Source organism: Chlorocebus sabaeus, chromosome 14 (assembly GCF_047675955.1).
Source record: "Chlorocebus sabaeus isolate Y175 chromosome 14, mChlSab1.0.hap1, whole genome shotgun sequence".
Taxonomy (NCBI): Eukaryota; Metazoa; Chordata; class Mammalia; order Primates; family Cercopithecidae; genus Chlorocebus; species Chlorocebus sabaeus.
The window spans coordinates 42,283,155-42,309,793 of record NC_132917.1 but is presented as its reverse complement, the minus strand read 5'-3'; the positions used below and the strand labels follow the sequence as shown (position 1 = coordinate 42,309,793).

The 26,639-nt window shown below is 45.3% G+C and overlaps 1 protein-coding gene and 1 pseudogene across 1 annotated transcript in view; both read right to left on the bottom strand.

The window, feature by feature from the left end:
- The window catches only part of MTA3 (metastasis associated 1 family member 3), a 259,198-nt gene extending 233,264 nt beyond the window's left edge, over positions 1–25,934 (bottom strand). Inside the window, exon 1 of the transcript XR_012095274.1 lies at positions 25,916–25,934. The gene's annotated coding sequence lies outside the window, so the exon portion shown is untranslated. The remainder of the gene's footprint in view (positions 1–25,915) is intronic.
- Positions 8,382–8,457, bottom strand: LOC140713455 (small nucleolar RNA U3; annotated as a pseudogene).
- Positions 25,935–26,639: the final 705 nt, after the last annotated feature.

Below are 26,639 nucleotides of genomic sequence, written 5' to 3'. Positions count from 1 at the left end.
CAGGTTCCCACAGCAGGGAAGAGACCCTGACGAGAACATGCAGTTAAGGGCCTCATCTCACTGCCACTCTCTTGCCAATCGTGAGGACTTAGTACTTGGCCATACCTTACCCAAAGATTGCCCAGGACATGCAGCCTTGCTATCACTGCTTCCTTACTCAGGAAGAAAGGGAGAGTGGATTTGGGAGGCATCTAGATATCCAACCTCACGGTGGCAGTGAAGTCAACTGACATTCAGAACTGTGAGGCTAAGTTCAAGGAATATACATTGAACTAAAAGCCCCTTTAGGATAAACACTGATGAAAAGTTCATCTTTAGGCTGGGTGTGATGGCCCATGCCTGTATTCCAGCACTCTGGGAGGCCTGAAATGGGAGGATCTCTTGAGCCCAGGAGTTCGAGACCAACCTGGGCAATACAGTGAGACCCTGTTTCTTTTTTTTTTTTTTTTCGAGACGGAGTCTCGCTCTGCCGCCCAGGCTGGAGTGCAGTGACGCGATCTTGGCTCACTGCAAGGTCAGCCTCCCGGGTTTACGCCATTCTCCTGCCTCAGCCTCCCGAGTAGCCGGGACCATAGGCACCCGTCACCTCGCCCGGCTAGCTTTTTGTATTTTTTAGTAGAGACGGGGTTTCACCGTGTTAGCCAGGATGGTCTCGATCTCCTGACCTCGTGATCTGCCCGTCTCGGCCTCCCAAAGTGCTGGGATTACAGGCTTGAGCCACCGCGCCTGGCCGACCCTGTTTCTAAAAAGAAAAAAAAAAATTAGCTGGGCGTGGTGATGAGTGCCTGTAGTCCCAGCTACTTGGGAGGCTGAGGCAGGAGAATGGCGTGAACCCGGGAGGCGGAGCTTGCAGTAAGCCGAGATTGCGACACGGCACTCCAGCCTTGTGTGACAGAGCGAGACTCCCTCTCAAAAAAAAAAAAAAAAAAAAAAAAAAAGAGAAATATTCAGGGGCAATTATCTGGACACTATCCAGCCTAGATTAGCCAGTCTGACAAAGGGCTTCTCAAACTGACTTGAATTAACGAGAGGAAAGGTCTCTGCCTATCTTGAGAGCCACCCCTTCCTTTCTGTTTGCCCCTGGGCCCACGGCTCTGTGTAATAATATGGAAATCCATGTGTAACATTGTGCTACACCCAGTTTGAGTTGCCCATGAAGGTTGTACAAGGGTTATTAGTTATCTAATGTTACATGATAAATTACCCCAAAACTTAATGACTTCAGACAACAGTTACTGTCTTAGTTTCTGTGGTTAGGAATCTGGGTGCAGCTTAGCTGGTTGCCCTGGCTCAGGGTCTCTCACAAGGCTGCAATCATCACTAGGCTGATGGGGCGGGGTCTGCCTCCAAGCTCACTCACGTGGCTGTTGGCAGGCCTCAGGTCCACTCTGATTGCTGGCCAGAGATGTCAGTTCCTTTCTGCATAGGCCTCTCTAAAAAGCAGCTCATGACATGGCAGCTGGCTCCCCTCAGAGTAAGCCAAGAAGAGAGCAACAGATATGCCCAAGATGGAAGCCACAGGCTTTTGTAACCAAATCCTGGAAGTGATATCCCATCCCTTTTGCTGTATTTTATTAGTTAGAAGTAAGCCACAAGGTCCAGTCCCCACTCAAGGGGAGGTGATTACACAGGAAGTCACTGGGGTCACCTTACAGGCTGCCTACCACAGGAAGCCCCAGAGATGTGATGCCAACAAGGGGTTTGCCATTTGTTAGTTCTAAGAGATGCCAGGAGAGAGGAAAGAGATATTTATCAAAGTCAAGAACTTGAGGCCAGCGGTAAGGAGCTCCACAGGGGTGGAGAGGCTAGATGGAAAAGGAACCAGGCTGGGTGTGGTGGCTCACACTTGTAATCCCAGCACTTTGGGAGGACAAGGCAGGAGAATCACTTGAGGCTAGGAGTTTGAGACCAACCCTGGGCAACATAGGGAGACCCTGTCTCTACAAAAAATACAAAAATTAGCTGGGTGTGGTAGTGCGCAACTGTAGTCCCAGCTACTCGGGAGGTTGAGGTGGGAGGATCACCTGAACCTAGCAGGTTCATGATCAGGCCACTGGACTCCAGCCTGGACAACAGAGTGAGACCCTGTCTCAAAAAGAAAAAAAAAAAAAAAAAAAGAGGAGGAACAAAAGAATGAGTGAGAGCCAATAATGGATGACCTGAGATGGGAAAAGGTATACATGATTCATAAGGGGCACCACGGAAGCAATCCTGGGAAGCCTGCTCATTACACCCCACTGCTCTCTTATGCTTATGGGGGCAGCATCTTGAAGCATGAAGCTGGGCACAACCGAAGCAGGTGGATGGTGGTACAGTTCAACAAGACAGGAAATAAAGAGGGTCATTGGTTTGCTCTGGGAGAAATTGATTTTGTGGTGCCTGTGGAATGTTCAGGTGGAGAGGTCCTCTGGGCAATTGGAAAAGGATGGGAGATCTAGAGAGGACTTACAGGTGCAGGGTTTGGAACACAAACACTTAGACTGCAGCACAGAGGCAGGAGCAGAGCATTAAGGGAGACTGAGGCACACTCAGTTCCATAGGGCAACTACAGCTAAAAATGGCTGGAGGACATTTACCGTTCTTCTTTAAGACCTGTCATGAGCCTGCTACCCTAAATTGTGTTTAAGTTTTCCTTGAACTCAATCGCTTTATTTATTTACTTTTTTTGAGACAAAGTCTGGCTCTTATCACCCAGGCTGGAGTACAGCAGCGTGATCTCAGCTCACTGCAACCTCCACCTCCTCGGCGCAAGCCATCCTCCCACCTCAGTCTCCTGAGTAGCTGGGATTACAGGCATTCACCACCATGCCTGGCTAATTGTTTAGTTGAGACAGGGTTTCACCATGTTGCACAGGATGGTCTTGAACTCCTGAGCTCAGGAGTTCACCTGCCTCGGCCTCCCAAAGTGCTGAGATTACAGGTGTGAGCCACTATACCCGGCCCTGGTTAATTTTTTAAAGAATTTTTATTTGTACAGATGAAGGTATCATTATGTTGCCCAGGCTGGTCTCAAATTCCTGGGCTCAAGCGATCCTCAGCCTCTGAGTAGCTGGGACTAAGATGCATTCCACCATGTCTGGCTCTTTCCTTGTTTTTTTTTTTTTAAGACAGAGTCTCACTCGTCACCCAGGCTGGAGTGGTACCATCTGGGCTCACTGCAACCTCTGTCTCCCAGGTTCAAGCGATTCTCCTGCTTCAGTCTCCCAAGTAGCTGGGACTACAGGCATGTGCCATCACGCCCAGCTACTTTTTGTATTTTTGGTAGAGAGGGGGTTTCACCATGTTGGCCAGGCTGGTCTTGAACTCCTGACCTCAGGTGATCTGCCCACCTAAGCCTCCCAAAGTGCTGGCATCACAGTTGTGAGCCACTGCGCCTGGCTCTTTCCTTGTTTTTTGTTTTTTGTTTTTAATAACCTTGACAGTTTAGAGGAGTACTGATCAAGTATTTTGTAGAATGTCCCTCTATTGGGATTTGTCTGATGTTCTTCTCATAACCAGACTGGGGTTGTGAGATTTTAGGGGGAAGATCACAGAGGTAAAGTGCCATTCTTATCACATCATATCAAGGGGTACATGTGATCAACATGACTGATTATTGGTGATGATGACCTTGATCAACTGACTGGGGTAGTTTCCCAGGTTTCTCCACTGTAAAGTCACTCTTCCTCCTACCTTTCCATACTATATTCGTGTGTGTGTGTGTGTTTTGAGAGAGGGTCTCACTCTGTCACTCAGGCTAGAGTGCAGTGACACAGTCATGGCTCACTGCAGCTTCAACCTCGAAAGCTCAGGTGATCCTCCCGCCTCAGCCTCCCAAGTAGCTTGGGCGACAGGCTCGTCCCACCATGCCTGGCTAATTTTTAAATTATTTGTAGGGATGAGGTCTCCCTATGTTGCCCATGTTGGTCTTGAACTCCTGGGCTCCTGTCTCAGCCTCCCAAAGTGTCGGGATTTCAGGAGTAAGCCATAAGGAATCCTCCCGCTTCAGCCTCCCAAAGTGTTGGGATTACAGGAGTAAGCCACTACACCTGGCTTATACTGTATTCTTCAGAAGGAAGTCATTAGGAGCAATCTACACTTCAGGAGTATGGAGTTATGATCCTTCATAACCTCCTTCAGGGTGGAATATCTACATCAATGATTTGGAATTATTCTGCATGGAGATTTGTCTTCTCTTCCCATTTATTTATTTAGTCTTTCTTTTTTCTGTAAGTATAGACTTCTGGATATTTACTTTCTACTTTGGCTTACAACGCAAGACTACTTTGTTATTCAGATTGCTCTAGCTTTGGCCATGGGAAGCTTTTTTGGTTGGTTCCTCTGTGGCTTTGACATTTCCCAATCATTGTTTTATTTGTCTGTCTGTTTGAGCATTTCCTTACTTCTGGGCACTATAAGACACTCTAAGTTCATCTTGTATATTTCCTACTCTAGTCCTAGATTTAGTTTATTTCTCCAAGGAGCCCTGGTTCCTTTTATTGGAGGATTGTATTAAAGCAAAGATCCAGGTGCTCAGTGCATGCAACTCAACTGTATTTTCTTTTCTTTTTTTTTTTTTTTTGAGGTGGAGTTTCACTTTGTCTCCCAGGCTGGAGTGCAGTGGTGCGATCTCAGCTCACTGCAACCTCTGCTTCCTGAGTTCAAGCGATACTCCTCCCTTAGCCTCCCAAGTATCTGGGAGGCACCCGCCACCAAGTCTGGCTAAGTTTTTGTATTTCGGTAGAGGAGGAGTTTCACCATGTTGGTCAAGCTGGTCTGAATTCCTGACCTCAGGTGATCCGCCCACCTAAGCCTCCCAAAGTGCTGGGATTACAGGCATGAGCCACCGTTTCCAGCCTCAACTGTATTTTATTTTTTTCTTTTTTTGTTTTTGAGACAGAGTCTCACTCTGTTGCCTAGGCTGGAGTGCAGTGGCATGATCTCAGCTCACTGCAACCTCTGACTCGTGGGTTCAAGCAATTCTTCTGCCTCAGTCTCCTAGAGTAGCTGGAATTACAGGTGCCCGCCACCATGCATGGCTAATTTTTGTATTTTTAGTAGAGACAGGATTTCACCATGTTGGCCAAGCTGGTCTCAAACTCTTGACCTCAGGTGATCCACCTGCCTTGGCCTCCCAAAGTGCTAGGATATTACAGGCATGAGCTACCATGCCTGGCCTAATTTTTTTTTTTTTTTTTTTTTGAGGCGGAATTTTGCTCTTGTTCCCAAGGTTGGATGCAATGGCGCGATCTCAGCTCACTGCAACCTCCACCTTCTGGATTGAAGCGATTCTCCTGCCTCAGCCTCCTGAGTAGCTGGGATTACAGGCATGTGCCACCACACTCAGCTAATTTTTTGTATTTTTAGTAGAGATGGAGTTTCACCATGTTGGCCTGGCCAATCTTGACTTCCTGACCTTAGGTGATCCAACTGCCATGGCCTCCCAAAGTGCTGGGATTACAGGCGTGAGCACTGCACCCAGCCTAATTATTTATTTATTTATTTAATTTTTTGAGATGGAAGTTCACTCTTCCCCAAGGCTGGAGTACAATGGCGTGATCTTGGCTCACTGCAACCTCCACCTCCCGGGTTCAAGCGATTCTCCTGCCTCAGCCTCCTGAGTACCTGGAATTACAGGCATGCACCACCATGCCTGGCTTATTTTTGTATTTTTAGTAGAGACAGGGTTTCTCCACGTTGGTCAGGCTGGTCTCAAACTCCTGACCTCAGGTGATCTGCCTCCCTAAGTGCTGGGTTTACAGACGTGACCCACCACACCTGGCCAAATTTTTTATTTTTTATAGAGACAGGGTTTCGCTATGTTGCCCAGGCTGGTCTTGAACTCCTGGGCTTAAGTATTCCTCCCTTCATGGCCTTTCAAAGTGCTATGATGACAGGCGTGAGCCACCACAGCTGGCAGATACTGCATTTTCATGCTTATTTCCTGACCTAAGGTAAAACATACTATACTTTTGCACACACCTACTTTTGATTCTATTTTGGTTTCCTAACTTCTTTGCATACTTTAATAGTCATTCATCTGTAGGGATGAGGTCTCCCTATGTTGCCCAGGTCTTTGCTTTCTCTATATATTCAAAGCTGCTTAAACAGGCTTTGGCTGAACTGTGTGCAGGACTTGTCACCACTAGATTCCTCAATAGTTCCAAGTCTAGACCTAAGTTCCTGTCGGTGAGCCATTTCCTTCTTTCCTAATGCAGGGTATTGCCATTTTGTATAATAAAACTATATAACAGTTGCCTTGGGTTTATAAGCCTGTGAACATTAGAATTCTGTAAAACCATTGTTGGGGAAGGAGAAAAGGAGTAACCTGGACACCTATGGAACTGAGATGGGTTGGGACCTTTAGCAGAAAAGCTTGAGTTTCGTGAAGATGTATCCATTTTCTGCGCTTAATAAAAAGCCTAGATCCAAGGAAAACGGAGCAGTATTTCTGGTATTTTTTTATAATTTATCTCTACTCTTGCCAACCTAAAATCCAAGTGTGGTCAAAAATCCCTTTCCCTTTACTTTAACAAATATAGACTGAGCTTTTACAGAAACAGCTTTTAAAATAAACACTGGGCTGGGAGTGGCGGCTCATGCCGGTAATCCCAGCACTTTGGGAGGCTGAGGTGGGTGGATCACGAGGTCAGGAGACTGAAACCATCCCGGCTAACACGGTGAAATCCCATCTCTACTAAAAATACAAAAAATTAGCTGGGCGTGGTGGAGGGCGCCTGTAGTCCCAGCTACTCGGGAGGCTGAGGCAGGAGAATGGCGTGGACCCGGGAGGCAGAGTTTGCAGTGAGCCGAGATCACGCCACTGCACTCCAGTCTGGGTGCGACAGAGTGAGACTCTGTCTCAAAAAATAAAATAAAATAAAATAAACACAGGCATACATATCCAAAGAAAAATATAAAAGTTTAGGCCAGGCATAGTGGGTCACGCCTGTAATCCCAGCGCTTTGGGAGGTCAAGGCAGGATGATCGCTTGAGACTAGGAGCTTGATACAAGCCTGGGCAACATAGTGGGAACCTCATCTCTATAAAAAATAAAAATAAATTAACCAGGCATGGTGGTGCATGCCTGTAGTCCCAGCTACTCAGGAGGCTGAGGTAGGAGGATCACTTGATCCCAGAAGTCTGAGGATGCAGTGATTTAAGATTGCACTGTTGTACTCCAGTCTGGGCAACAGTGAAACCCTGTTTCAAAAAAAAACAACAAAAAAAAAAAACAAAAAAAAAAGGCTGGGCTTATGCCTGTAAACCCAGCACTTTCGGAGGAGGCTGAGGCAGGCAGATCACTTGAGGTCAAGAGTTTGAGACCAGCTTGGCCAACATGGCGAAACCCCATCTCTATTAAAAATACAAAAATTAGCTGGACATGGTGGTGGGCGCCTATAATCCCAGCTACTCAGGAGGCTGAGGCAGAATAATTGCTTGAATCCTGGAGGTGTAGGTTGCAGTGAGTCTCCAGCTCGTGCCCCTGCACTCCAGCCTGGGTGATGAAGTGAGACTCTATCTCAAAATAAACAAACAAAAAACCGCACACACATAAAAAGAAAGAAAAACATTTTAAAAGTATATATTTTTTATAAGCATCATATAAATAGTGAGCTAACAAAGAACAATTTTCTTGTCCTTAGATTACTCTGATTTGCCCAGTTTTCATATTGCAGACTTGGGTTCTTCTTTTTTTTTTTTTTTTTTTGGAGACAGAGTCTCACTCCATTGCCCAGGTTGGAGTGCAGTGGCGTGATCTCGGCTCACTGCAACTTCTGCCTCCCAGGTTCAAGGGATTCTCCTGCCTCAGCCTCCCAAGTAGGTGGGACCACAGGTGCACACCAGCATGCCTGGCTAATTTTTTTTTTTTTTTTTTTTTTACTCGTGATACATTTTATTTTATTTTATTTTATTTTTTTAAAATTTATTTATTATTATTAAACTTCAAGTTGTAGGGTACATGTGCACAACGTGCAGGTTTGCTACATATGTATACTTGTGCCATGTTGGTGTGCTGCACCCATCAACTCGTCATTTACATCAGGTATAACTCCCAATGCAATCCCTCCCCCCTCCCCCCTCCCCATGATAGGCCCCGGTGTGTGATGTTCCCCTTCCCGAGTCCAAGTGATCTCATTGTTCAGTTCCCACCTACGAGTGAGAACATGCGGTGTTTGGTTTTCTGTTCTTGTGATAGTTTGCTAAGAATGATGGTTTCCAGCTGCATCCATGTCCCTACAAAGGACACAAACTCATCCTTTTTTATGGCTGCATAGTATTCCATGGTGTATATGTGCCACATTTTCTTAATCCAATCTGTCACTGATGGACATTTGGGTTGATTCCAAGTCTTTGCTATTGTGAATAGTGCTGCAATAAACATACGTGTGCATGTGTCCTTATTCGGTGCTCTACACGTTCAGAGAAACTTCTCTAGTAACAAACTATAGAAATGATCCCTGAAAGTATAGTCTTTGCCTGGCTAATTTTTATATTTTTAGTAAAGATGGGATTTCACTATGTTGACCAGGCTGGTCTTGAACTCCTGACCTCAGGTGATCCACCCACCTTGGCCTCCCAGAGTGCTAGGATTATAGGCATGAGCCACTGCGCCCAGCCTAGACTTGGGATTCTTTAAGCTATCATGTCTGTCTCAGTTTGAGGTGGCACAGGGGGCCAGCATTGCTGGGTTTCATGGGAGTCTGAAATCCTTCCAGGGCCTTCCTAGGTGTGAACCCGCTTGCCCTTCAGGCCAGCCTGGGAGGCGTGGCAGTCCTGCACTTCCCTGGCCCTTTCGGTTCTCCCTCATTCCTGGCTCACTGACTCCAGCACTCTGGGCTTCAGGACAAGTGGGTCTAGTTTTCCAAATGTCCTTCCTGGTGTTTGTCTCTCTCTGTCCTGGAGGTTCAATCCTTTTCTCTGTTCTATGTGGCTGGCCAAAGCCTACTTCTGAGGGTCTTGATAAGCCTGGTTATACTATTCCATGGAGCTGGGTCTCTTGCTAGGTTTAGATGTAGCCTCACTATTGGCCAGGAGGTTTTAACAGGGAGTCTGTCCCTTCTTCACTTGGAGTCTATCCCTTTTCCTGGGTGAAGTCGTTGCTCTTTCTTCCCAGCACCTCCTAGTGGTCCTCTCTGGAAGTTTTTTGTTTTGTTTAAGTTCCAAGGATATTTGCCAAACTGAAAAGGCTGACCTACCCACCCCAATGATTGTTGAATCCTTTCTCAGTCCCAACCTGAACAGGGACCAGGTATCCCAAGTAATGCTCATTTCATTCCCCTCACACTCCCTCCAACCACAACAGGTTTTGCAGAATAAATCACTACAGTTTAATATCCAAAAAGTACCTTAAACATGTAACAAGGGGCTTGCCAACACAAAGATGAAATGGGGTTTCCCCTGCATGGGTAACCAGAAACACTAGCCTCTCCTATGCCCAGCTGGTTATTTAGCAAGTTAGCAAGTTAAGGCAGAGTGAACATTTTTATAGGGGATGCCATGGGGACTGATTTAAATTAAGTGGCAATATTACTTGTAGACCTTGCATTTTCACAGTCTGGGAGAATTGATGGATGGTTTGATTGGTGCCATTAAAACTGGAGTTTTCTCAAGGGTCCTATAAGTAGAGGATGTCTCATAATGTTTATATAGAACATAAATGTCATTCTTGAGTTGGTGACTAGGGTGAAAGCACAAAGCACTATAAATTGAAAGTCTTAACTAATGCCGAGTCAATAGAAGTTATATACAATTTCTCCCTTTCCATAAGTATCTGTTGCTATTGAGGTAGACCACTGGTACAGTGGTTGAGTGTTTTCTAATCCCTTGACATGGTCTAAATTAAATACACACTGTTATCTAGAGGAGAAAATGTCTTCTTGGCATCATCAAAGGAAACTTCGTAAGCTTATTTTCTTCTTTCTTTGGAGATTTACACTGACATTTGCTCTAATTGTCCTTGCAGTTTCATCCATCACAACAGAAGCTAGTGAAAGGGGATAAAAAGCTTCTCAGTGTCCTTTGCTATAAAGATTTTTGTTTGTGATTACTTTCCTCTGGAAAGGAAAAATCCTACTTGGAAGACATAGAGTACTAGCAAATGTTCAGCAGAGGGTAACATTCCTGCAGTCAGAGGAAGGTTCTCTTCTGGGGAGAGGACCTGCTGTTGCTTGGCCACACGGCAGCATGGAGTTATAGCACTGGAAGTGGAATCTCGAAAAACTGGGAAAGCTCCAGTGGGCACTCATCTCATCATTTTTGGCTGAGCCATAGGTTCTTTTTTCAAACTCAGGCCTGAGACAGGCTTACACTAACCTAATTGCATCTTCTCCAAACCACTTTCAAAAACTGCCAATCATCAAGTTGAGGTTGATCTCTAGTACAAAAACAAAAACAAAAACAAAGAAAAAAGAAAAAAGAAAAAAACCCTCCCAATCTTCCAGATTGCTATACTTCTTCAGTTTCCACAGAAAATATTATTATAATAATTATTTATTTTATTTATTTATTTTTGAGACGGAGTTTCACTCTTTGTTGCCCAGGCTGGAGTGCAGTGGTGTGATCTCAGCTCACTGTAACCTCTGCCTCCCGGGTTCAAGCGATTCTCCTGCCTCAGCCTCCCAAGTAGCTGGGATTACGGGCATGCATCACCATGCCCAGCTAATTTTGTATTTTTAGTAGAGACGGGGTTTCACCATGTTGCTGCAGCTGGTCTCAAACTCCTGACCTCAAGTGATCCACCCACCTTGGCCTCCCAAAATGCTGGGGTTACAAGGCGTGAACCACCGTGCCTGGCATAAATACTATTTTTTGCAACCTGTGAGAACATGTATCTCAGAGGAAACTGAGGCAAATGCCTCAGTTTGTTTTTTGTTTTTTTTTTAACATAGGTAATGAGATCACACACACCAGAATTGGATCATTTTATCTCCAGTTAAGAACTGGAGAAAAAAAGTATTATAAATCCTGCACTTTGGAGAAAAATGCAATTACTGTTGAAGAGTATATCAATTATTAAGTGTGGAGTCAATGCTATTTTGGTTGCATCTACAATGAGAAGATCATTTCCAGGAATGCCATACACTTCACTTTAGTCAAACCCAGTCCCAGTCTTTCCTCTAAGGCATAAATAGCAGCACTGAACATAGTGGGAGGAGGGCTAGCATTGCGGGGTTGGGAAATAGATTGTTAGAGGGACAGAAGGGTAGGAACAGCAGGTGTTTTTGAAAGCTAGCTCCTAAACTAGTTAATTTTGGTTCATTAATGTTGGTAAAGGGAGCTCTCCTCCTTGTAGAATGGATAGAACACAGTGGGGAACGTTCATTCAGTTTCAAAGTGTCTTTGATTTTTCTTCCCAGCAGAATCCTTGCCCAGCTGTTTGAATTTGTCCTGTGATGTGATAAGGGTCAGAGTGGGGGCATCCCCCTCTCTCTGCCTGGCTCTCCCACTTCCTTCCTGTCTGGGCTCAAGGCTTCTTTTGCTGGAAAGCTTCTTCCCCTGATCTCCAGCACCCAATCAAACAGTTGGGTAAGAGAGATGTCAATCTACCCTCAGGGCAACAGCCTTCTACACTTTTTTTCCTCATATTTTCTATAGTTCCTAAGCCAAGACACTACAGGAAAGAAGCAGTTATTTTGTTCCGTGACAGCGTCATTGAGATAAAATTCACAATCTGCCCATTTGAAGTGTTCAATTCAATAGTGGACAGCTCTCTCCTTGTAGGTCCTGGTCTGCTTTCACATTTTCTCCTTCTTCCAGGGACAGAATGGGTGAAGGCGGGGACCCAGACATGATGGGAGCTGATCTCAAGAACTTTTCTGACTAAAGCATCTGCTAGGTGAGGAATAATAGGGGTACTCACTGACCCAGGATTGGGGCCTGCTAAATGAGGATTTCTGCTGTGCTTTCTTTTTTTTTTTCTGAGACAGAGTCTCGCTCTGTCGCCCAGGCTGGAGAGCAGTGGTGCAATTTCAGCTTACTGCTACCTCTGCCTTCTGGGTTCAAGCAATTATCCTGCCTCACCCTCCCGAGTAGCTGGGATTATAGGCCTATGCCACCATGCTCAGCTAATTTTTGTATTTTTAGTAGAGACGGGGTTTCACCATGTTGGCCAGGCTGGTCTCGAACTCCTGGCCTCAAGTGATCCAACCCCCTTGGCCCCCTAAAGTGCTGGGATTACAGGCATGAGCCACTGTGCCCAGCTCTGCAGTGCTTTTAAACATGGGAAGCTGGCAGACACGGCAGGTATGGGGGGAAAGCAGTGCCAAGACCTTCTCTACCAGAATGCTAACCATTTAAGAAAACTGAAGTGGTTTTTCAGAAAAAGCCTAGATTTCCTAAGTTGGTCAATTCCAGCCTCACTACATAATGTATACATTAATACAGCCAGTTCAGCAGAGAACAGCATTTAAATCAGCAGTAGTATTTATTTATTCCTTTGACTTTTTTTTGTGTGTGTGTGTGACAGTCTAACTGTGTTGTCCAGACTAAAGTGCAGTGGTATGATCACGGCTCACTGCAGCCTCAACCTCCTGGGCTTAATTGAACCTTCCACCTCAGCCTCCCAAGTAGCCAGGATTACAGGCTCATGCCATCACGCCTGGCTAATTTTTGCATTTTTTAGTAGAAACAGGGTTTTGCCATGTTGCTCATACTGGTCTCAAACACCTGGGTTCAAGCAAGCCACCAACCTTGGCCTCCCAAAGTGCTGAGATTACAGGTGTGAGCCACCATACCCAGCCAACAAATAGGTACTGAACTTCTACAAGGAGCCAGGCACCGTTCTAGGAACTGGGAGTATTGGTGTGAACTGACCCCAGAGTCCTTGCTCTCAAAGGAAGTGAACAGTATCTTGTGGGAGACAGATGATAAATAACAGGTGAGGCTGGGTGCAGTGGCTCGAACCTGTAATCCCAGCACTTTGGGAGGCTGAGGGAGGCGGATCTCTTGAGGTCAGGAGTTCAAGACCGCCTGGTGAAACCTCGTTTCTACTAAAAATACAAAAATTCACTGGGCTTGGTGGCAGACGCCTGTAGTCTCAGCTACTTGAGGGAGGCTGAGGCAAGGGAGTTGCTTGAACCCAGGAGGTGGAGGTAGAAGTGAGCCAAGATGGTGCCACTGCACTCCATCCTGGGCAACAGAGCGAGACTCCATCTCAACAACAACAACAACAACAACAAAAACAAGTAACAGGTGAATAAGCAAGGTAATTTTTAAAAACAGACTTTATTTTTTAGAGCAGTTTTAGGTTCACAGTGAAATCAAAAGGAAGGTACAGAGATGTATAACCCCTTTCCCCCAACATATAAATGTTGTATAGTATATATGTTGCATATATATAATATATACAACATAAATATATAATATACATTTAATTTATAATTATAATAATTTATAATATAATATATAATTATATGTAATATGTATATAATATAATATATACAACATACAAGATAAAAAAAATTAGCAGGGCATAGTGTCACATGCCTGTAGTCCCAGATGCTCAGGGGGCTGAGGTGGGAGGATCGCTTGAGCCCAGGAGATCGAGGCTGCAGTGAGCCGAGATGGTGCCACTGCACTCCAGCCTGGGTGGCAAAGCAAGACTGTCTCAAAGAAAAAGAAAAAAATAAGTTTATAGTTCATATATAGGGTTCACTTTTGGTGTTGGAGATGCTATGGGTTTGGACAAGTTAGATTTTTAAAAATAGGGTAAGGGAAAGAAAAAAATAGGTTTATATGCTAGAAGTATGTGGCTGGAGAAAGACTCTCTGAGGAAGTGACATTTGAACTGAGACTTGACTGACAAGAAGGAATGAGCCACCTAATGCTCTGGGACAATGTGTTCGTGCTCTAGGCAGAGGGAACAGCAGATGCCAAGCCTGGCCCAGGTGTAACTCAGAAGACGGGATGCAGGAACCAGCAAGAATGCGCCTCAGGAAAAAGAGGTAATCTGGTAGAATGTTACACGCTCAGACTTTTTCTTAACTAGGTTTCTTTCTTTTTTTTTTTTTTTTGAGACAGACTCTCACCCTGTTGCTCAGGCCGGAATGCAGCATTGAGATCTCGACTCACTGCAACCTCTGTCACTGCAACTTCTGCCTCCCGGGCTCAAGTCATCACCCCACTTCAGCCTCTGGAGTAGCTGGGATTACAGGTGCGCTCCCCCATGCTTGGCTAATTTTTTAAGGTTTCTGTAGAAATGGGGTCTCACTATATTGCTCAGGCTGGTCTTGAACTTCTGGGCTCAAGCATCCTCCCACCTCAGCCTCCCAAAGTGTTGGGATTACAGGTGTGAGCCATGGCACCTGACCTAGTTTTTCTTTCTTTTTTTTTTTTCAATTGAAAACATAATCTTTTCACACAGTTAAAAAAAGAGAAAGGTTTATAATAACCAACAAAAGATAGGTCTCATGTCTAACTTAATATTCCTAGTCCCTCGACCAAGAAATAATCACTCATAACTATTTTATGTATCTTTTTCAGAAATCTTATTCTCAGCCAAGCACAGTGGCTCATGTCTGTAATCCCAACACTTTGGGAGGCTGAGGTGGGAGGACTGCATGAGGCCAGGAGTTTGAGACCAGCCTGGGCAACATAGTGAGACCCTATCTCTATAAAAAAAAAAAGACATTAGCTGGATGTGGTCATGCATGCCTATAGTCTTAGCTACTTGGGAGGCTGAGGAGGGAGGATTGCTTGAGCTTAGGAGGTCAAGGCCATAGTAAGCTGTGATTGTGCCACTGTACTATAGCCTGGGAGACAGAGCAAGACCATCAGCAGTGGCTCACGCCTGCAATCCCAGCACTAGGAGGTTGAGGTGGGAAGATTGCTTGAGCCCAGGAGCTGGGGACTAACCTGAGCAACATAGTGGGACCTTCTCTCTACAAAAAATTAAAAATTAGCCAGGCGTGATCATGCATGCTACTCCAGCTACTCAGGAGGCTGAAGAGAGAGGAAGCCACTTGAGCCTAGGAGTTCAAGGTTACAGTGAGCTATAATTGCACCACTGTACTCCAGTTCAGGAGATAGAGTGAGACTCTGTCTCAAAAAAATAAAACAGGCCGGGCGCAGTGGCTCACACCTGTAATCCCAGCACTTCAGGAGGCCAAGACGGCCGGATCACCCGAGGTCAGGAGTTTCAGACCAGCCTGGCCAACATGGTGAAACCCATCTCTACTAAATTTACAAAAATTAGCTGGGTGTGGTGGTCTGTGCCTGTACTCCCAGCTACTTGGGAGGCTAAGGCACAAGAATCACTTGAACCCGGGAGATGGAGGTTGCAGTAAGCCAAGATCACGCCACTGTACTCCAGCCTGGAAAACAGAGCAAGACCCCGTATCAAAAAAGAATACTAAATAAATAAATAAATAAAAAATAAGTAAATTAGTCTCCAATCCCTTACTCCCCGCCTACATGTCTCTATTTTCAGATCCAATCTGAAGGAACTATGGAATCACAATCGGCATTCGAAAATAAGCTTAAATGAAGTCCAAGGTGCTAAAATTTTATTTTTACTTAAAAAATATATTAAATATAATATTTGAGACAGGGTCTCACTCTGTTGCCCACGCTGGAGTGCAGTGACATGACCATGGCTCACTGCAGCCTCGACCTCCTGGGCTCAAGTGATCCTCCCACCTCAGCATCCTGAGTGGCTGGGATCACAGGCATTGAGTACCACCACACGCAGATAATTTTTTAAAAATTATTTTTAGTAGAGACAGGGTCTCACTATGTTGCCCAGGCTGGTCTTGAACTCCTGGGTTCAAACAATTCTCCTGCCTCAGCCTCCCAAAGATCTAGGATTACAGGCGTGAGCCACCGTACTGGGCTTTACTTTTTTATTATGGACAACTTCAAATATACATAAAAGTGGAGAGATTAATAAAATGAACCCCATTATCCAGCTTGAATAATTATCAATTTGAGGGGGCTGGGTGCGATGGCTCATGCCTGTAATCCTAGCACTTTGGGAGGCCGAGACAGACAGATCATTTGAGGAGAGGAGTTCGAGGCACCTGTAATCCCAGCTACTTGGGATGCTAAGGCAGGAGAATCACTTGAACCTGGGAGATGGAAGCTGCAGTGAGCTGAGATCGTGCCATTGTACTCCAACCTGGGCAACAGAGCAAGATTCCATCTCAAAAAAAAAATTATTAATTTGTGGCCAATCTCGTTTTATCTATATTCCCACCTACTTGCCCTTGCTCTTGGTTGTTCTGAAGTACATATCAGACATTATATGATCTTCTCTTAAATATTTCATGATATGAAAGTGGCTTTTGGAAGACTAATTATCTTGTATAATGATCCGCATTCTAGATTTATCTGCTTCCTCTGGCATCACCTAACTGGTTCCTCCCTCCAGGGAGGTGCTTAGCGCTTGGTAGAGAGGAGAGGTGGTGCTGAGCCAGCATGGGAGGCAAGACAGCCTGCACAGTCTGTGGGTTTCACTATTGGTTCTGGCACTTACTAGTTAGCTTTGGGACGTTAGGCGAGTCATCTCATCTCTTTTTATTTTTTTTGAGGTGGAGTCTCGCTCTGTCGCCCAGGCTGGAGTGCAGTGGCGTGATCTCCGCTCACTGCAAGCTCCGCCTCCCAGCTTCAAGCGATTCTCCTGCCTCAGCCTCCCGAGTAGCCGGGACTACAGGAGCCCACCACCATGCTGGGCTAATGTTTTGTATTTTTAGTAGAGATGGGGTTTCACCGTGTTAGCCAGGATGGTCTTGATCTCCTGACCTCGTGATCCACCCACCTCGGCCTCCCAAAGTGTAGGGATTACAGGTGTGAGTCACTACGCCTGGGCCCAACTCTTCTCTTGAAGCCTCATTTCTTCATCTGTACAATGGGATTAATAATAACAGTGTTTTTGTGGGCAGCAGAGTGCATGGTGCCTCCTAGAAGGGCTCAGCCATTGTATGGAGCAAGGTCCTCAGAGTGGTGATGGGGAGAAGGGTCATTCCAGTTCAACAGGGCAGCATGACTGGAGTGACGCTGGGGTGAAGATTACAAAGAGGGGCTGTTCCTATAATGGCACCACAAATGTTTTTGCTGTTAATGGTTATATAGCGAGCTTCGCAAAGCTGGAAATTTAAGGAAGAGAGTGTTTCTTTTGCTTGAATAAGAGCAGAAAGGGGCCAATTGTGGTAGCTCACACCTGTAATCCTAGCACTTTAGGAAGAGGAGGTTGGAGAACTGCTTGAACCCAGGAGTTCAAGATCAGCCTGGGCAACATAGGGAGACCATGTCTCTACAAAAACAAAACAAAACAAAACAAAACAAAAAAAAATGCTTAAAGGGTCCTGGAGCAGAAGAGAAGAAAAAGCAAGGACGTCGATGTGAGATGGTGTCATAAGTGTGACATAGGAGTGACATGTCCCTCTGGTGGCTTCTCATCTTTAAGAATGTAGTTCATGGGGCTAGGTGTGGTGGCTCACCCTGTGATCCCAGCACTTTGGGAGGCTGAGGCAGCTGGATCACCTGAGGTCAGGAGTTTGAGACCAGCATGACCAACATGGCAAAATGCCGTCTCTATTAAAAATACAAAATATTAGCCAGGCATGGTGATGCACACCTGTAATCCCAGTTACTCGGGAGGCTGAGGCAGGAGAATCACCTGAACCTGAGAGGTGGAGGTTGTAGTGAGCCAAGATCACACCACTACACTCCAGCCTGGGCGACAGAGTGAGGTCTTTTGATAGACTCAAAAAAAAAAAAAAGAATGTGGTTCATGACCAGGTGTGATGGCTCATGCCTGTAATCTCAGCACTTTGGGAGGCTGAAGCAGGTGGATCACTTGAGGTCAGGAGTTCAAGACCAGCCTGCCCAACATGGCGAAACCCCATCTCTACTAAAAATACAAAAAGTTAGCTGGGCGTGGTGACAAGCACCTGTAATCCCAGCTGCTCAGATGGCTGAGGCAGGAGAATTGCTTGAACCCAGGAGGTGGAGGTTGCAGTGAGTCGAGATCACACTACTACACAGCAGCCTGGGTGACAAGAGGGAAACTCTGTCTCAAAAAAAAAAAAAAAAAAAAAAGAATGCAGTTCCTGGGGTGCGATGGGTCTGAGGGCAGTTTATTTATTTATTTATTTTCCTTTTTTCATTTTGTTTAAATGATGGGGCCTTGCTATGTTGCCCAGGCTGGTCTCGAACTCCTGGGCCAAACGGATGCTCTTGCATGAGCCTCCTGAGCAGCTGAGACTACAGGTATACACTACCACACCCAGCTTTGAGGGCATGAGAAGGAACAGGAGCCCCTCTTAGGGGCCTGCTGGGCACCCTCCACCTCAAAGCATAGAAATAAAATGAAATTCTTGAACTCCTTCAAGGTAAATTCCAGTCACCTAGCTAGCCCTGAGAAGTAAATAAACAACCTGAGAAACAAGAAGGTATAGCAGTTTAAAATGTCAGAGGTGTTTGAACCAGAGCAACTCCATCTTGAATAAATAGGAGCTAGGTAAAATAAGACTGAGATCTAGTGGGCTACCTTCCCAGATGGTTAGGCATTCTTAGTGACAGGTTGAGATAGGAGGTCAGCACAAGATACAGGTCATAAAGACCTTGCTGATAAAACAGCTTGCAGTAAAGAAGCTGGCCAAATCTCACCAAAACTAAGATGGTGACGAGGTGATCTCTGGTAGTCCTCAGTGCTACACTCCCACCAGCACCATGACAGTTTGCAAATGCCATGGCAATGTCAGAAAGTTACCCTATAAGGTCTAAAAAGGGGAGTCATGAATAATCCACCCCTTGTTTAGCATATCATCAAGAAATAATCATAAAAATGGGCAACCAGCAGCCCTTGGGAGCAGCTGCTCTGTCTAAGGAGTAGCCATTCTTTAATCCTTTACTTCTCTAACAAACTTGCTTTCATTTTACTCTATGGACTTGCCTCCAATTCTTTCTTGTGTGAGATCCAAGAACCTTCTCTTGGGGTCTGGATTGGGACCCCTTTCCTTTTTTAAAAGTTATTTATTTATTTATTTGAGACAGAGTCTTGCCCCGTCTCCCAGGCTGGAGTGCAGTGGTGCGATCTCAGCTCACTGCAACCTCTGCCTCCCGGTTCAAGTGATTCTCCTGCCTCAGCCTCCCAAGTAGCTGGGATTACAGGCGACTGCCACCACACCTGGCTAATTTTTGTATTTTTTTTTTTTTTTTTGAGACGGAGTTTCGTTCTTGTTGCCCAGGCTGGAGAGCAATGATGCGATCTCGGCTCACCACAACCTCTGCCTCCAGAGTTCAAGTGATTCTCCTGCCTCAGCCTCCTGACTAGCTGGGATTACAGGCATGTGCCACCACACTGGCTAATTTTGTATTTTTAGTAGAGATGGGGTTTCGCCATGTTGGCCAGGCTAGTCTCAAACTCCTGAACTCAGGTGATCCAGCTGCCTCGGCCTCCCAAAGTGCTGGGATTACAGGCGTGAGCCACCACACTCGGCTGGATTGGGACCCCTTTCCAATAACAATAATAGCTAAGGAAGTTAGAATCACAGCATGTTTGTTTCCCTATAGAAAGTAAAGATAACATCTGCACATATGTCCCTGAGTTGTTTTTCAGAAACCCGTACCTCGACCGAACAGATCCACTGGCACACAGACCTCAGATGGCGGACTAACAACTGAACTCAGACTGCCATTCTTTGTTCTAAAATTCTTCCTGAGGGTCCTGGAGGAGGCCACACCTGCAGGCCAGAGCCAACATTCTTTTCTGCTGATCCCAAATTTTTAGACAAAGCTTCAACTCCTTAATCAATTGCAAATCAGGAAATCTTTGAATCCATCTATGACCTGTTGGCCACTCCCCCACCCCACTTTGAGATGTCCCCCCTTTTCAGGTCAAACCAATGTATGTCCTCGATGTATTGATTTATGACTTTGCCTGTAAACTCTGCCTTCCTGCCTTTAAAAACTCTTGCCTGTAAGCCATCAGGGCATTTGGGTCGTTTTTAAATTTAAATTTAAATTTTTATTTTTGAGATAGAGTCTCGCTCTATTGCCCAGCCTGGAGTGCAGTGGCACGATCTCGGCTCACCACAACCTCTGTCTCCCAGGTTCAAGTGATTCTCTTGCCTCAGCCTCCTGAGTAGCTGGGATTACAAGCATACGCCACCAGGCCTGGCTAATTTTTGTATTTTTAATAGAGACAGGGTTTCACCATGTTGCCCAGGCTGGTCTCAAACTCCTGACCTCAAGTGATCCACATGCCTTGGCCTCCCAAAGTGCTGGGACTACAGGAATAAGCCACCACAACCGGCCGGGAATTCAGGTCTTAAGCATGGGCTGTCTGATTTTCCTTTCTTGGCACTCTGCAATAAATGCCTCACTTTCTCTCGCTGCAATCCCGATGCGAGTGTTTGACTTTGCTGCACTGGGTAGGTGGGCTCAAGTTCAGTTAGGTAACTTTAATGTTATCTAAATGTTAAGTTTAATGAAGCCACAGTGTTAGGAGTGGGTTGGTTGAAAATACAATAATGGCCTCCATGCCATATGTAGGGGATCAGAATATGCCTCCCAAAATATGCCATTTTGACATAAGGATTATTTTGAGCTAAAGGCAATTGAGAAGAATCAGACATAAGAAAAAAATTATGCCTTCCTCTTCTCTACTAGGAAGGCAGAAAGATTCTTAACTACTGGAGACCCTAGCCTCTTATCAGCCTAGAGATAGGACCAGAGGAATCTACGTAATGCATAATGCATCTTATAAAACAACACTTATCTTCTGTTAGTTTCCTGATATGTTTACTTTCCCATAGTTTGCCACCCCTAAAAGCCTAAACTCCTTTTCCTTTAGCTGGTTGCTGCTTAGCAAATTTATTACTCTTTGTTAAGATGCTATATAGGCTGGGCACGGTGGCTTACACCTGTAATCCTAGTACTTTGGGAGGCTGAGGCAGGCGGATCATGAGGTCAGGAGATTGAGACCATCCTGGCTAACATGGTGAAACCCCATCTCTACTAAAAATACAAAAAATTAGCTGGGTGTGGTGGTAGGTACCTGTAGTCCCAGCTACTCTGGAGGCTGAGGCAGGAGAATGGTGTGAACCCGGGAGGCAGAGCTTGCAGTGAGCCAAGATCGCGCCACTGCACTCCAGCCTGGGCGACAGAGTGAGACTCCGTCTGGAAAAAAAAAAAAAAAAAAAAAAAAAAAAGCTTCATAAAGCCCCTTGATTTTGATATTAACCACCCTTTGATTTTCTCTGTATAATGTGCTATGCTGTACTTGTTAATAAACTGTGTTTCTATTGTTAATATAACTTTTGTCAGTCTAATTTGTAGGACCATAGGCCAAGAACCTAGGAAGGTAGAGGAAAAAAATTTTTCCCCTCCCCTACACATATTTCCTGCCTCAGCCTTAGACATCTGAAAACTTTTACGTCTTTTCTTGTATCTCTCATTTTTGTTTGTCTGTTTGTTTTTGAGATAGAGTCTCTGTCACCAGGCTGGAGTGCACTGGCATCCAACTCCTGGGTTCAAGCGATTCTCCTGCCTCAGTCTCCTGAGTAGCAAGGATTACAGGCACATGCCACCACACCCAGCTAATTTTTTTTTTTTTTTTTTTTTTTTTGAGATGGAGTCTCACTCTGTCACCCAAGCTGGAGCATAGTGGCATGATCTCGGCTCACTGTAACCTCCACCTCCCAGGTTCAAGCAATTCTCCCACCTCAGCCTCCCAAGTAGCTGGTATTACAGGTGCCCACCACCACGTCCAGCTAATTTTTTATTTTGAGTACAGATGGGGTTTCACTATGTTGGTCAGGCTGGTCTTGAACTCCTGACCTCAGGTTATCCGCCTGCCTCAGCCTCACGAAGTGCTGGGATTATAGGCGTGAGCCACCATGCCCGGCCAAATTTTTCTAGTTTTACCTATACTTCCCTGTATTAGAGCTCTGTAAACAAGACCACCATCTGAATCTTGGGATAACCTCATAGTGCTACTGTGTTACAGCTCTACCTTTGTAATCTGAGAGACCAAAATATACGCCCCTTAATAAACTAAGACAGACCCTAAGATAAGGAAACCAAGTTACTGATGGGTCGAGGGCTCAGGGCTTGACTGGCAAATTTCTAAATTACTGTGGCTAAACTCCCTAAAAATAGGAGCTTTCAATTCTGTTATACAATCCAGATGACAACAACTCCGTCTGGATAGACAGCCATGACAAACATTCGTTTCTGATGAGCTGCTGCAGACCTCAAATCAGTTTCAGCCAGCTTACAGACACAGCACACAAGCTGTCTTTGTGGCCTGCAGTTCACCTGTTGACATAAAGAGCCAAATTCCACCTCATTTTAATGCTGAAGCCCTATCACAAAGTGATCCCGATGTATGTTATATATATGTGTACCCATTACACATGTGTGCGCCTCCCCCATAAGTATGTACAGCTTTTCCCCCAAGCCTGCTGATTATGTATGACACAGGCCCTGTGAGGCCTAAAACTCAACCTGTTATTCCCCTCTTTGAAGACAGAGCACCTTCAGTCTACACCGGAGACTTTCTCTTCCTGGCTTGCAAATGATAACACCAATAAAGCTCTCCTTTCTGCCATTCAGCCATCCTGGTGGTCTTTTGAACACCTTCTACAGCGGTCATTGTGCATAGTGGGCTAAGTCATAGTCTTTTATTTATTAAAATGAGAGAAATTAGAAGGCTACACTTCCATTCAAAAAGCTGACTTTGACAAGTCCCAACTGATTTGGCAGAGGCTGAGAAATAAACTGATGTAAACGCAAACATTGAAAATATGAATTACCAGCAGGGCAAGGGCTTTTTAAAGCAGACAGGTTTGATAAGTAAGCTGCATGGAACAGTAGTGCCCACAGGGTATTTCAATTTCTAAAGCTTTGGAGCAGACAGGGTGTTCAGAGTCCTCGAACACATCCAGTTATGCAATGCAAACTGATGGAGGAATCTGTGTTCAAGCCAGAGTCAGCAGTATAAGGGTCACAACTTTTTACTGAATTTTTTGTTTCAGGTTACTTTGTTATTGGTCACATGTTTAGACAAATCAATTCACTTATCCAATCTGTGTTTATTTAGAACCCTGGAATGAGAAATAAGCGCGGCTTATTTGGGCTAAAGGAAGCAAAAATGAAGTGAGATTTTTCCAGTGAGATTGTTCCAGTGTCATGCACTGAGCTACATACCACCTTCATATCAGCTTGTGATCTTTTCATTACCCCTTTGGATGTAGGTATTCATTCTATGGAGGAGAAAAACTGAGGATCCATGAGGTTTATGGAACTGGCTCCAGGTGGCTTAGCAAATGAGTTATACAGCCAGGATTTGAGTCTAGAGAGAGCCCTATAGACAATTTGGACTTTTTTTTTTTTTGAGATGGAGTCTTATTCCATCACCCAGGCTCAAGTGCAGTGGTGCGAACTTGGCTCACTGCAACTTCAGCCTCCCAGATTCAAGCGATTCTCCTACCTCAGCGTCCTGAGTAGCTGGGATTACAGGCGCCTGCCACCCTGCCCGGCTAACTTTTGTATTTTTAGTAGGGATAGGGTTTCATCATCTTGGCCAGGCTAGTCTTGAACTCCTGACTTCATGATCCACCTGCCTCGGCCTCCCAAAATGCTGATTACAGGCGTGAGCCACCGCGCCCAGCTAATTTGGACTTTATTATATAGACAATTTCTAATTATGTACTTTTATGTACTCATTTCAGGTTTTTCTGGGTTTTTTTCTTCTTTCTTTCTTTCTTTTTTTTTTTTTTTTTAACCTCTAGTTTCAAGAGGAGTTTTGCTCTTGTAGCCCAGGCTGGAGTGCAATGGCATGATCTTGGCTCACTACAACATCTGCCTCCCAGGTTCAAGCAATCTCAATCTCCTGCCTCAGCCTCCCCAGTAGCTGGGATTACAGGCACCTGCTAGCATGCCTGGCTAATTTTTTGAAATTTTAGTAGAGACGGATTTCACTATGTTGGCCAAGCTGGTCTTGAACTCCTGAACTTGGGTGATCTGTCTGCCTTGGCCTTCCAAAGTGCTGGGATTACAGGCGTGAGCCACCACACCCAGTCACCTTTCAGGTTTTTGAACTCGGGAATGCCCCGATGAAAATGGATGGAACTAAGAGCTCTCTGGTGGTCTTACTCAGAATTCATAGAGACAGGAAAGAACTGGAGTGCAAAGAGATGAGGCAGAAGGTTGTGGCAGCAATCCAGGCCCTGGAAACAGAGTGAGCAGAGTTCGACATTAGAAAACCTGATTCTAGCCTCTGCCAGGATGCTGCTGCTGGGGAAGCTTGGGCAAGTTACAGCCACATCTCTGAAGCTTTGTAACTTCGGAGGGGAGAAAAAAATAGGAGTAATTATTTGCTTTTTTTTTTTTTTCCTAGTTTCTGAAACTAGAAAACCTCTAGGTTCTTTCAACCTCTAAAATTCTACCTTTAAATTGTAATGCATTCCAAAGGTTTAGATATGAAGAGCCTAAATATCATCCCGAGTCTAGGAGAGAATTTAGATGTAATAATTCACAACACTATCTTCTCAAAGTACAAGGGAATAGAATTGGCTTTAAGAACGCCCTCTAAACCAGATTATATTGAGACAAGCCTATCATTTCTGCATCACTGTTTTCTTTGTTTAAGAAAATGATTTGGGTATTGCTGCTGCAGCAGTGGTTGATGATATTAAAATCAAATAAAAATATTACTCTTGAAACAAATGAAATGATTTAAACCTATCTAAGAAATCTTATGAAAATATACCTAGGAGGCACACATTGTATTGTCATCAAATTAATTTGTTTTCTAAGCTCAAATTTAATTTAAAATGAGATATTTCTTCCACTGGTACAATCAACAGACAGTAGAGGGATTCTACAGAGAGAACACAGGAAATAAACCCTATAATAACGTTGGAGCAAACAACTGACACTATAGTTCTGCCTTCTATTGCTTGTGATGCTTCTAGAAAGTATTTTTTAACAGCTTCCTGATGAATTGGCTCTTGGTGTAAAGCCAGGCTCATCTCTGGCTCACATCTGCAAACTTTTCCCCATCCTCACGTCCTACAACAAATCCATCTTCAAGACCTGAAAAGTTCTTGGTCTCAGCGTTTCTCAGAACAGACCCTTCTTCATCCTCACAGACATGGGGTTGGGGATCCCATTCCTGGGTTACTGAAATGACCTTCTCCTTAGAATGACCCAAAGTGCAAAGGCATCTGCCTGAAATAAAGCTTTCATCAGGCCATTTCTGCTATTAAAACCTCCAGGGATTCCATAGATTATAGGATTCAATCTAAATGCTGCAGTTGAGATCTCCATTGTTTCAGTGGGCAAGTGCATTATACTTTTCATAGACTTTAAACCTCCACATTCGAGATTTTGCTACCAGGAATGTTTTGTCCTTTCTCTGTGCCAACTCATGGCCATCAGCACCTCCAGTTCTGTCTTGAAACTCACTTTCTTACGGATATTTTTCTTGTTTAGTATCTACTTAGACACTAAATAGCAAAGTAGCAGTATCTACCTAGTAGATACTAAATAGCAAAATAGATACTAAATAGCAAAGTATTTAGTAGATACTAAAGTAGCAAATAACTCGTTTTTGAGCTTTTAATCACGTTAAGTGCTCTTAAAATAAATTATCCAAGTCTGGGGATAAACAACTCACAGAGATTTTCATCCTTTAAGAAGCTACCCAGAGTGATTTTATTTTATGTGAGACAGCACTCACATTTTCAGTTGTCTGCCTTTTCACTAGGAATCCACTTAACCAGCGCAAAAGGACTCCGTTTGGTGACCTCTAGCGGGCACCGGACAATCTTACAAAATTATGAAAAGCGGAGGGCAAAGAATAACCCTTCCCTTTAACCAGCCAGGTTACCTTGTGGTCAGATGACCGCATCTCACCCTACCCCACCCTTATTTTTTTTCTTCTAGTATTTGTTTTGCATCTAACACGGTTCGCCTTACAACTCACCTGTCTCGCCTCCGGTGGGCTGGACTGCTGGTGTCGGGTGTCAGGTGAATGAATTGCTGGTAGCAGTTTCAAATCATCCCTGCCAAGTGGAACCCACTCTCTGGGCACGGACAAGAGCGCGGGACAGATCGCTCTGCGGAGCCTTCAGGGGGCTCTTCTCGCTCGGAGGGCCGGTGCTGCAGCCGGGTCAGGGGTCCGCGGGGGAAATCAAGATATTTTGAAAAGGAGGATGCAGACGAAGACCACGCGAAAGGCTGTTTTTGCCGGTGACAAGGGGTTCCTCCCCAGACTTTCATCCCACACTAAGGGCAGCATCTCGAGAGGGTCCAGACGTGCTACATGTAGGCGCCTTCTCAGGACACGCGCCCCAGAACGTGGGGGCCGGGTCAGGGGCCGCTCCCCTCCGCGGGCTGGCAGGCGGCACCAAGGCTGGGGGCTGGGGCGTGTAGCCGCCCTCGGAGCACGCGGTACGTGGGTCGTCCCGCGCGGCGGGAGGAAGAGCAAAGTCGGCAGGAAAAGCCGTGGCTGGGATGCCTTCCCTGAGAAATCCTTAGGGGCGATCTCAGAACGCGAGCTGGGCTCCGGACAGTTTCTGGAAAAAGCTCTCCAAACGCCGTCTGTCCCCGCACCCGAGTCCACACTGGGCTTTGAACCAGGGCTGTTAAAAGGGCCCTTGGGGACTGCCCAAGTCATCCCGATGGCCCGGGGCGGGACGCGGGAGCAG